Source organism: Acomys minous, assembly GCF_964271855.1.
Source record: "Acomys minous genome assembly, chromosome: 13".
NCBI classification, from domain to species: Eukaryota; Metazoa; Chordata; class Mammalia; order Rodentia; family Muridae; genus Acomys; species Acomys minous.
Window position 1 is genome coordinate 17,571,522 of NC_140495.1, and position 9,700 is coordinate 17,581,221.

Here is a 9,700-nt window from a genome sequence, read left to right on the forward strand (position 1 = left end):
AGTGAGCTGAAAAGACGCAAATTTTTCTTTTATCTCCTAACCCTTGCTTATTTGAAGAGGACAAGCTTATACCTGTAGTGGATTTAAAATAATTCTAAGCCAGGCATGGTGGTGCTTGCCTTTAATTGCAACACTTGGGAGGCAGAAGCAGGCAGATCTCTGCGAGTTCGAGTCCGAGGTGGGCCTGGTCTACAAAGTGAATTCCAGGATAGCCAGAGACACTGTCTCAACAAAACAAACAGAAAGACACTCCTAATCCTTCTCCTTCTCCAACTTGCTGGAGAGTGATCCATTTTCATCCTCAGGACTTTCCCCTCTCTAGAAAGCTCTTCTATTCTCAGGGTGCCGTGTCACAGCACAGACCCGACCTTGGCAGAGCTCAGTTCATGCTAAAGCTCCCACAAGAAGCTGTCATAGCAGAAACCAGTGGCCTGTGCATTTCAGTTCATGCGAGGCTCCCAATGTTTTAATAGTTATACTTTTGTTTTTTTGAGACAGGGTCTCTCTGTGTAGCCCTGGCTGTCATGGAACTCAGTATATAGAATAGGCTGGCCTGGAACTCACAGAGATCTGCCTCCCTTTGCCTCCCTGAGTACTGAGATTAAAGGCTTGTACCATCATGAGTGGTCCTTATTTTTTAATTAAAATATAATTATATCATCCCCTCTACAACCCCTCCCATGCCCCAAACTCATCCTTTTCAAATTCATCGTCTCTTGTTAATAATTATTGTTAGGTATATATGTGGATAAATGTTATCTTCTGAGCCCATTTATTATTTCTTGCATGCATATCTTTCGGAAGTCTGAGCACTTGGTATTAGGTAGGCATTTAGGGGGCTCATCTCTGAAGATTAATTCTCTCTCCCTCAACAGTCTTTAATTGACTATAGTTCTTCATCCAGGGATGGGATCCTGTGTGATTTTCCCCATCCATGTTGGCATGACAACAGGTGTTGGCATTGCTTAGGTCTTGTTTAAGCAGCCATGTTGTTGAGATTTCATAGATACAGCTTCAGTGTCATATCTATAACACAATCTTGAAGCAAGCCTCCTGGTCCTCCGGGTCTTATGATGGGTATAGGGGTTGTAAACTCACACCTTAAATATAAGGAGTCTGACAATACAAGAGGTTAACTAATATGTCCTAAACATGACATAAAAGATGCTGGATTAAAGTCCTATATTCTCTGATTTCAAGGCCTGTTCTCTTTACATGAAGTCAAACTGACTCTAAAACTCTCACATTCCAGCGTGAGCAATGCTGAGCATAGCTAGTGTGTGTTGTTACTTTTAGCTGTAAATTATCCAGTTTAGAATCACCTGGGAAGAGAGTCTTACTGAGGAATGATCTAGGTGGCCTATGGGCATGGTGAAGCTGGGGGGAATGAAACATTTATTTATTTATTTATTTATTTATTTATTATGCATACAGTGTTCTGCCTACATGTGTGCCTGCACGCCAGAAGAGGGCACCAGATCTCATTATAGACTGTTGAGACCCACCATGTGGCTGCTGGGAAGTGAACTTAGGACCTTGGGAAGAGGAGCCAGTGCTCTTAACCTCTGAGCCATCTCTCTAGCCTGTCTTCATTGTTAATTGATGTAGGGAAACCTAGCCTACTGTGGGCGGCACCATTCCCTTGTTTGGAGCCATGAGCTGTGTGAGTAGAGGGGATTAGCCAAGAAATAAGCAAGAAAGCAGGGATCCATTCCTCCCTCTGCTCTTGACTGTAGATGCCATGTTACTGCTGCTGGAGTTCCTGCCTTGACTTCCCCTCAGTGACGGACTGTCCCCTCCCCTCCCTTTAAAATGCTTTTTGGCCAGGGTGTTTTGTCATAGCAACAGAAATGAAGCTAGGACAGCTGTTGAGAATGAAGTATCCCCTCACATTATGTAAATCGCGAAGAATAAGGCTCAGCACCTGCAAGTTTGTCACTTAGAAATTAGCCCAAGGTTAACGTATTAAAATAAAGCACCCTTCGGTATGCAGACTGTGCCCCCAATCACTTAGCTCTCCTCTAGAGCCAGGGTTATGAAGTGGGGTGGGTCAAATGCAATTATAATAGAGAAATGATTAACGATTTGCATACACTAAGAACATTTTCATAGCTCCTTTCAAGTGTTGCTGATTAACTGATCTTAAACAAGGTTACCTCGGCTTCAGATGTAGAAAAGTGAACCTTTTGCCGTCAGTGTCAGTAGAAATTCCCTGACTAAAACAATTGGGAAGGTTAAAAGAAAATGCAAACAATTATATAAGGTTGAGCTTAAGCAAAGGGAGGAAGGGACTCAATTAAAGCCAGGCCAAAAAAAGTAATTAGGCTGCTCATCCTTGCCGGAATGAACTGGAACAAGAGAAACGAAAACCTTAGTCAGGAACGGAGAAAACTGTCACAGGCCTGTCACCTGCACTAGCACAAAGGCATGCTTTTGGTGACAACTCCTTTTTCTCGCTCTTGTGGGAAAGGCTACTGTTCTTTCACAGGTGTCCAAATGTTCCTAAAAGTCTTAACCTGGGCTTTTTTTTCCCCCCTAACAATTCCAGTTGCCTTTCACAGTGTTTTTCTTTTTTCTTTTTTTTTTTTTTTACTATTATTATCTTTTAAAAACTAAATATTCTTCTCAGGGTCACAGGAGTCAGGATATTGAGAAGAGGGAAAGACGAGACTGTTATATGCAGAGGCCCAACTGATTCCGTGAGAACACTGTGGCTTATTGGGGATAAAATCCCAAAGATAAGAAGAAACTGCTGGCGCTAGGGAGGAGGCGCTTGTGGTAAAGCACTGGTCCCATGAACAGGGGGATCATGGCTCGGGTCCCCAGCACCCGTGTAAAGGGGTGTGTGGGTGGGTCTGTAACCCCAGTGCTGGGGAGCTGCAGACGGGAGGATCCTTGAGGTTTGCTGGGCAGTTGATCTAGGTGAACTGTGACTTCCAAATTCAGTGAAAGACCTAAACTCCAAAAGCATGGCAGAGAGCAATCAAGGAAGACACCCCACATTGACATCTGCCCTCCACAAGCACCTGTACACGTGCACGCGTGCCCATACACACACACACACACACACACACACACACACACACACACACACACACGACTTTTTCCTATTCACCTTAACATGCTTTTCTGATATAGTGTATGCTTGTTTATCATTGCATATTATTCTAAATTAACACATTCATAATAATTATGTTTACTGTATAATAACTATATAAAACAATATTCCTCTTTGTCAAAGAGACATGTGTGCGTGTTGACAAGCTGTAACAAATTAGCTGCTTTTCTTGCTCGATTCCCTCTCCAGTTCAGGTGCATATGTTTATATCATTTTAACACACACCAGCTTTACATGCCGCTCTATTTATTTAGCCTTGAGTGATAATCCCTTTACATGGTAGTGTCAGCCATAAATTGTGTGTGTGAAAGTGTGTGAGTGTGTATGGGTGTAGGTGTACACACGTGTTCATAGTCAGAGGACAACCCTGCCGTTTACCTTTTTTGAGACAGAGTCCCTTTGCCACTGTGTAAGGCGGTTTAGCTGGTCCCAGAGCTACTGGGGGTTCCCCTGCCTCCACTTCCCATCTCTCCACAGGGGGACTGGGATTACATCTGTGTGCATGCTGTGTCACCCACTGGGCCATCTCTCCAGCCTAAGATTTTTAAATAATTTCATGGTAATTAAGATAATAGACCAAGCTGGGCAGTGGTGTCACACGCCTTTAATCCCAGCAGTCGGCAAGCAGAGGCAGGCGGATCACTGTGAGTTCAAGGCCAGCCTGGTCTACAAAGGAAGTCCAGAACAGCCAAGGCTACACAGAGAAACCCTATCTCGAAAAACCAAAAGAAAAAAGAAAAAGATAATAGACCACAATTTACCCAACCATTCCTCTGGTGTACACATGAATTATTTTCAATATTTTATTGTAAGTGAAGTTGCTATGAATTCCATCTTGCACAAAACTGTATGATTTTGTGTTTCTTTAGGACATTCTCTCTGTAATTGTGTGTGTGTGTGTGTGTGTGTGTGTGTGCATGTACACACACACCTTCTTGCTCTTCATTTGTAAGGATTATTCAAGACTGATGGTTTTTGGATTGTTTTTCTGTCTGGATGGTCTATCTGTATTACCGTCAGTTTCTTCTTTCGTGCCTAGCATCATGTGCCTTATGTATCAGACACTTTCATACCAAGTGTATATGCCTATATAGTTGTTACACTTTCCTTTTGAATTTACCCAGTCATAAGTAGGTAAGCATCTATGCCCCTAGGCCAGCAGTCCTCAACCTTCCTAAGGCTGTGACCCTTTAACACAGTTCTTCATATTGTGGGGACCCCAACCATAAAGTTATTTTTGTTGCTACCTCATAACTGTAATTTTGCTACTGTTACAAATTGTAACATAAATATATTTAGAAATAGAAGGTTGCCAAAGGGGTCGTGACCCACAGGTTGAGAACCACTATTCTAGAGGCCAACTTCCCCCCCCCCTCCAAGATAAGGTCTCTCTGTGTTAGCTTTGGCTGTTCTGGACTCACATTGTAGACCAGGCTAGCCTTGAACTCACAGAGATCTGCCTGCCTCTGCCTCCTGAGTGCTAGGATTAAAGGCATGTACCACCATGCCCGGTTAGGGGCCGACTTTTAATGTAAAATCCAAAAACCTCACATGTATAGCAAATTAGTTACTTTTCTTGTTGGTATGACTACAGGAAGTAGCTTGAAAGGGTAACTCCCGAAGCTGGTAAGGAATGACAACGGGAGTGTGAGGAGAATGGTCAGTCACATGGTGTCCACAGGCAGGAAGCAGAGAACAGACAGGAAGTGGGGCTGAGCTCCCAAACCTCAAGACTTATCCTTGGTGACCCACTTCCCTAGCAAGGCTCAGCCTCCTAAAGATTCCACAACCTTCCAAAACAGGCCGTAGCTGGGGACCCAGTGTACAAACATGAGCCTATGCGGTGGGGGTGGGGGCGGCATTTGCCAGGCAAACTACCACACTAAAACAGTAGACTGGGGGTAACCAGAGGCGGGAGGATTGGAATGGGGGACATCCAGGCCAAGCGATATGGCATAAGCATTGTCTAGGACACCCTGAGGACCACAGTGGACAATACTGCGTCGTTACTGAGAATTTTTTGAGAGGGGAGTGTGAATGACTTTTAACAACAAATAAAAGGTGACTGTGTCTTACACGTTACTTTGTTTGACAAGTAGTCATTTTACTACGTGCATACCAAAGCGTCATGGCAAACACTTTATATAGACACACAAAACTTTCAAGAAGTACATATCTTTTAAGAAGTGAGCTCCTTGGGGCTGGAGAGATGGCTCAGAGGTTAAGAGCACTGGCTGCTCTTCCAGAGGTCCTGAGTTCAATTCCCAGCAACCTCATGGTGGCTCACAACCATCTGTAATGGGATCTAGCGCCCTCTTCTGGCCTGCAGGTGTACATGCAAATAGAGCACTCATATACAAATAGATAACATCTTTTTAAAAACAGGAAGAAGAAGGGAGCTCCTCATGACTTGCTCAGTCTGCTTTCTTATAGAACCTAGGACCATCAGCCTAGGAATAACACCACCCACAGTGGCCTGGGCCCTTTTCTATCAGTACCTATCAGTCATCAAGAAAAATGCCCTACAGGTTTGAGTACTACCTTATCTTATGGAGGCATTTTCATAATTGAGGTTTCCTACTCTCAGATGACTTTAGCATGTGTCATGTTGACATAAAACTATTCAGTACAAATAATAATAATAATAATAATAATAATAATAATAATAATAATAATAATAATAAATGAAAGAAAAAAGAAAAGAGAGATTCAGATTCGTCAAGGAACACTTACCATTTTTCAATTTCTGTTTAGCCTCTCTTTTTAATTTAACTGGGTGAAAACTAAGCACAATGTAAAATTAGGCTCTTCTACTATTCCAAGTATAGAGTGTCATGAGAGCTATTGAACAAAATCAATATAGATAGGAATCTTAGAACTTATTTACTTGTTCATTGTCTGATAAAAGTCTTTAGTTCACAGAATCATTAGTTTTCTTAACATTTACTTCCTTTGGGGATTAAAAAAATGACCTGTATTTATGTTCTTATACAGAGTGGGTTTTTATGTGGTTGTCCCGCACATGCTAGGCAACCACTCTACCACTGAGCTATACTGTATTCATTTTCTTTCTTTCTCTTTTTTAAAAGATTCTTTTTTTATTGCTTGATGTGGTGTTGCGCACTCTAATTCCAGCGTTCAGGAGGCAGCGATAGGTGGATCTCTGCAAGCCTGAAGCCAGCCTGATCTGTACAATGAGTTCCAGGCTAGCCAAGCCTGCACAAGGAGAACCTGTCTCAAACCAATATTTTGGTTTTGGGTTTTGTTTTTTTGTTTTTGAGACAGGGTTTCTCTGTGTAGCCTTGGCTGTCCTGGACTCACTTTGTGGACCAGGCTGGCCTCGAACTCACAGCGGTCCACTTGCCTCTGCCTCCCGAGTGCTGGGATTAAAGGCATGTACAACCACGCCCGGCTTCAAACAAATATTTTAACAAATTTTTTTATTATGTCTGCATGTTTGTGTGTGTGTATGTGTGTGTGTGTGTGTGTGTGTGTGTGTGTGTGTGTGTGTGTGTGTAAATCCATAGACAACTTGAAGGAATTGGTTTTTCTCCTTCTACCACGTGGGGGGATCTGACTTCGGTAGGTTTGGTAACAAGCACCCCACTGAGCCACCCCACCAGCCTTCCAGCCACTTTTTTAAAAAAAGTATTTGCCTTTCTGCCTTGTAAGAAAAAAAATCACTCACTACTCATTTATATCTGTTCTCATCAAAATGGCGCATGGGTGGAAACCCAGTAGTCCAAGTGCCAGGCTCTTCTTAAAGCCTTGAATAGCTGGATGCTAAAATGGGATTTTTGAGTGTAGAATTTCCCAGTGCAAAAGGGAATAGACTGAGAAGCATTTTCTGAGGGAAGGGGAAAAATCCAATTAACTGTTTTCAGAGCAGCAGCTGGTTCCTCAGAGTCAAAGGAAGTAACACCTCCCAGAAGTGAGCGCGCTTCACTTCCAGTTAGAAACACAGTCACTCGCTTCCTTAAGCCAGTGTCACACTATCCGCTAAACAGTGTTGGTGGTAATTAGGACGACAAATAACAGCAAACACTAAGGACACCAATTCTCACTCCCCTGGCTCTCCTCTAATCTTTATTTAATTCGCCTCTGTGGCATTACTTCTAATGAGATTTTTTTTCCAAGTCTATTTCAAGTTCAGGCTCACTTTCCTGTTATACTGACATGATAGCTCCGTGATGCTAAAAATAATGACACCTTATTCTGAGAATCTCCATTCTCCAGTGTTTGGTATACAACAGACACTCTTAGGAGCACTTAGTACTGTGCTAGCATATTAGTGGAAACCAAACAAGTCACTAAGTGCTTACAACTGCTGGACAAAGACACCTACCTGCTCGAAGCCATGTGGCTGCGGCCCTTGTAGACACCACTGTAGAGGGGGCGTCTGTTGATGAACAGTTATTTCTCCCTGACTTCTTTCCACAGGCACTATTCTTTCCTCCTTTCTCTCCCCTCCTCCTCATTTTTTCCTTTCTTTTTCCACCTTCACTGTTTCATATTAGTCTGACTTCCGCTACACAAACCTACTCCTCTAAGTGGCAAGCCAGCCTTCAGTCCTCCTAACCTCTAACATTCGCCTCTCTGGATTTCTAGGACACTCCTCACCCATTTGTCACACCCCTGTACAGTCACTCCTGCTGTGCTCACCTGCCTTCCGTGTCCTTTACCAGGCAGGCAACTCCCCCTCTCAGGAAGAGGAGCGAATGAAAGGCATGTCTCTCACAGAATTTTCTTTGTTCATATACAGTTCTTAACTAGTTCATCTGTGTGTATGGTTGTCCATGACAGCCCTCGGACCTCCTCCTTTGTCTACCAATACTAATTGCCTAGGAGACCCTGTCTCATCCACCTTAAGTATATCTTCAACTCACTCTCCACTTCAGTCAGAAGTAAAACTCAAATGGTCACACAGCTATCTTCTGGGCATCTCTAGCCGGGTCCCCCCATTTAAGACATCCACACCCAACGTCCAACAGCATCCCATAAACAAAACTGCCCTGTCTCTGGGGTATGAGTAGAAAAGCATAGTCACAAGTAAATAGGTTTGAAAAGCTTAACTTTGATCTCTAACACAGAGACAAGTAAAAATCCATGTAATGTGGCTAGGACTGGAGGTGTAGGTCTGGAATCCCAGCAATTCTGGAGGCTGAGGCAGGAGGATGGCAAACTCAAGCTCACACCCTGTGAGGAACTTCGCTAGAGTCTCACTGAAAAATAGAAACAGGCTCAAATACAAAATGTAAAAATGAAGAGCATTATGGTTGAGAACTGGTTGCATCCAGCTATGATTGTATGAACACTGACATAAAGCTCCCTAGTAACCTTTGTGGGTCTCTTTGTGTGTTCAAACACATCCTGGAACAAATCCAGGAACTAAGGGGAGTAATAGATCCAATCTGGACAGGTCTTGGTTTCAAACACAGTAAGGACATCCTCTTCTTACATCTTATGCACATGCATGACTGGGCATGCATATGATCACAATTAGAGGAATCATGGGGAAAGAGAGTCTCAAAGGCTTACATAACCAAAGCTTGTCAATCAAACAAAACCCCCACATCTTTCCCCTAGTAACCAACCCCTCTTGGACCCATCGAGAGAAACTCCAGGAGCGCTTGAGCAAAAGTCACTGAGAAGGGCCTGTCTTCTTGCAGCGCACCTGGCCTGTGCTTTTCTTTGCAACTTCCTATTTCTGCATACTTCTTCGATTCTTTGAACAAGATACCAACAACCTGGAAACACCTGATCCAGAGAAGCGACCACTCATAGTCAGTAAACAATAAAAAAATTATATATATATGTGTGTGTGTGTGTGTGTGTGTGTGTGTGTGTGTGTATCACAACAAAAATTATCTCGAATAAAGACAGATGTACAAAAAAAAAGGAGTGGTTTTTGTTTACTAGGTCACATTAACAAAAAAACATCTACAGTATTGACGCACAAAATCAATGTTGTAATGACGTGGTGATGAACTTTCATGACCTCAACTCGAAATATACATAAAGCAAATGTGAAGTCTTCACACGATTTATTCCTCCAGTCTTTCAGCTTTGGGTATTCTAAAGCAATCAGGATGAGGGCTGTCCTAGTTTGGGTTTCCATTGCTGTGAAGAGACACCATGATCGTAACGGAAACCATTTAATCGGGGCCGGCTTACAGTTCAGAGGTTTAGTCCCTTATCATCATGGCGGGAAGCATGGCGGCATGCAAGCAGATATGGTGCTGGAGAAGGGACAGAGATGTCTACAGCTTGGTCTGCAGGCAGCAGGAAGAGAGAGATACTGGGCCTTGCTTGAACTGCTGAAATCTCAAAGCCCACCCCCCAGTGACACACTTCCTCCAACAAGGCCACACCTCCTGATAGTGTCACTCCCTATGGCCTATGGAGCCGTTTTCATTCAAACTACCACAGGGGCATTCATGATTACATCATTAGGGAATATGACTGTCACTGCTTCTTGGATTTACCCAGCCCCAGTCAAGCCACCAGATGACCACAGTGGTAGGCATGGTCCCAAGAGAGACTTGGTTCTACAAGTAGAACCAGAACCAAGCAGCCGAGGCT

General features: G+C 43.3%; 1 long non-coding RNA gene across 1 annotated transcript; it reads left to right on the forward strand.

Annotated features, from left to right (window-relative positions):
* Window positions 1–1,439: 1,439 nt before the first annotated feature.
* On the forward strand, window positions 1,440–8,807 carry LOC311580534. The gene is made up of 3 exons (XR_014773500.1): window positions 1,440–1,663; window positions 2,630–2,778; window positions 8,705–8,807. It is a non-coding gene; the product is annotated as an uncharacterized lncRNA (long non-coding RNA).
* Window positions 8,808–9,700: the final 893 nt, after the last annotated feature.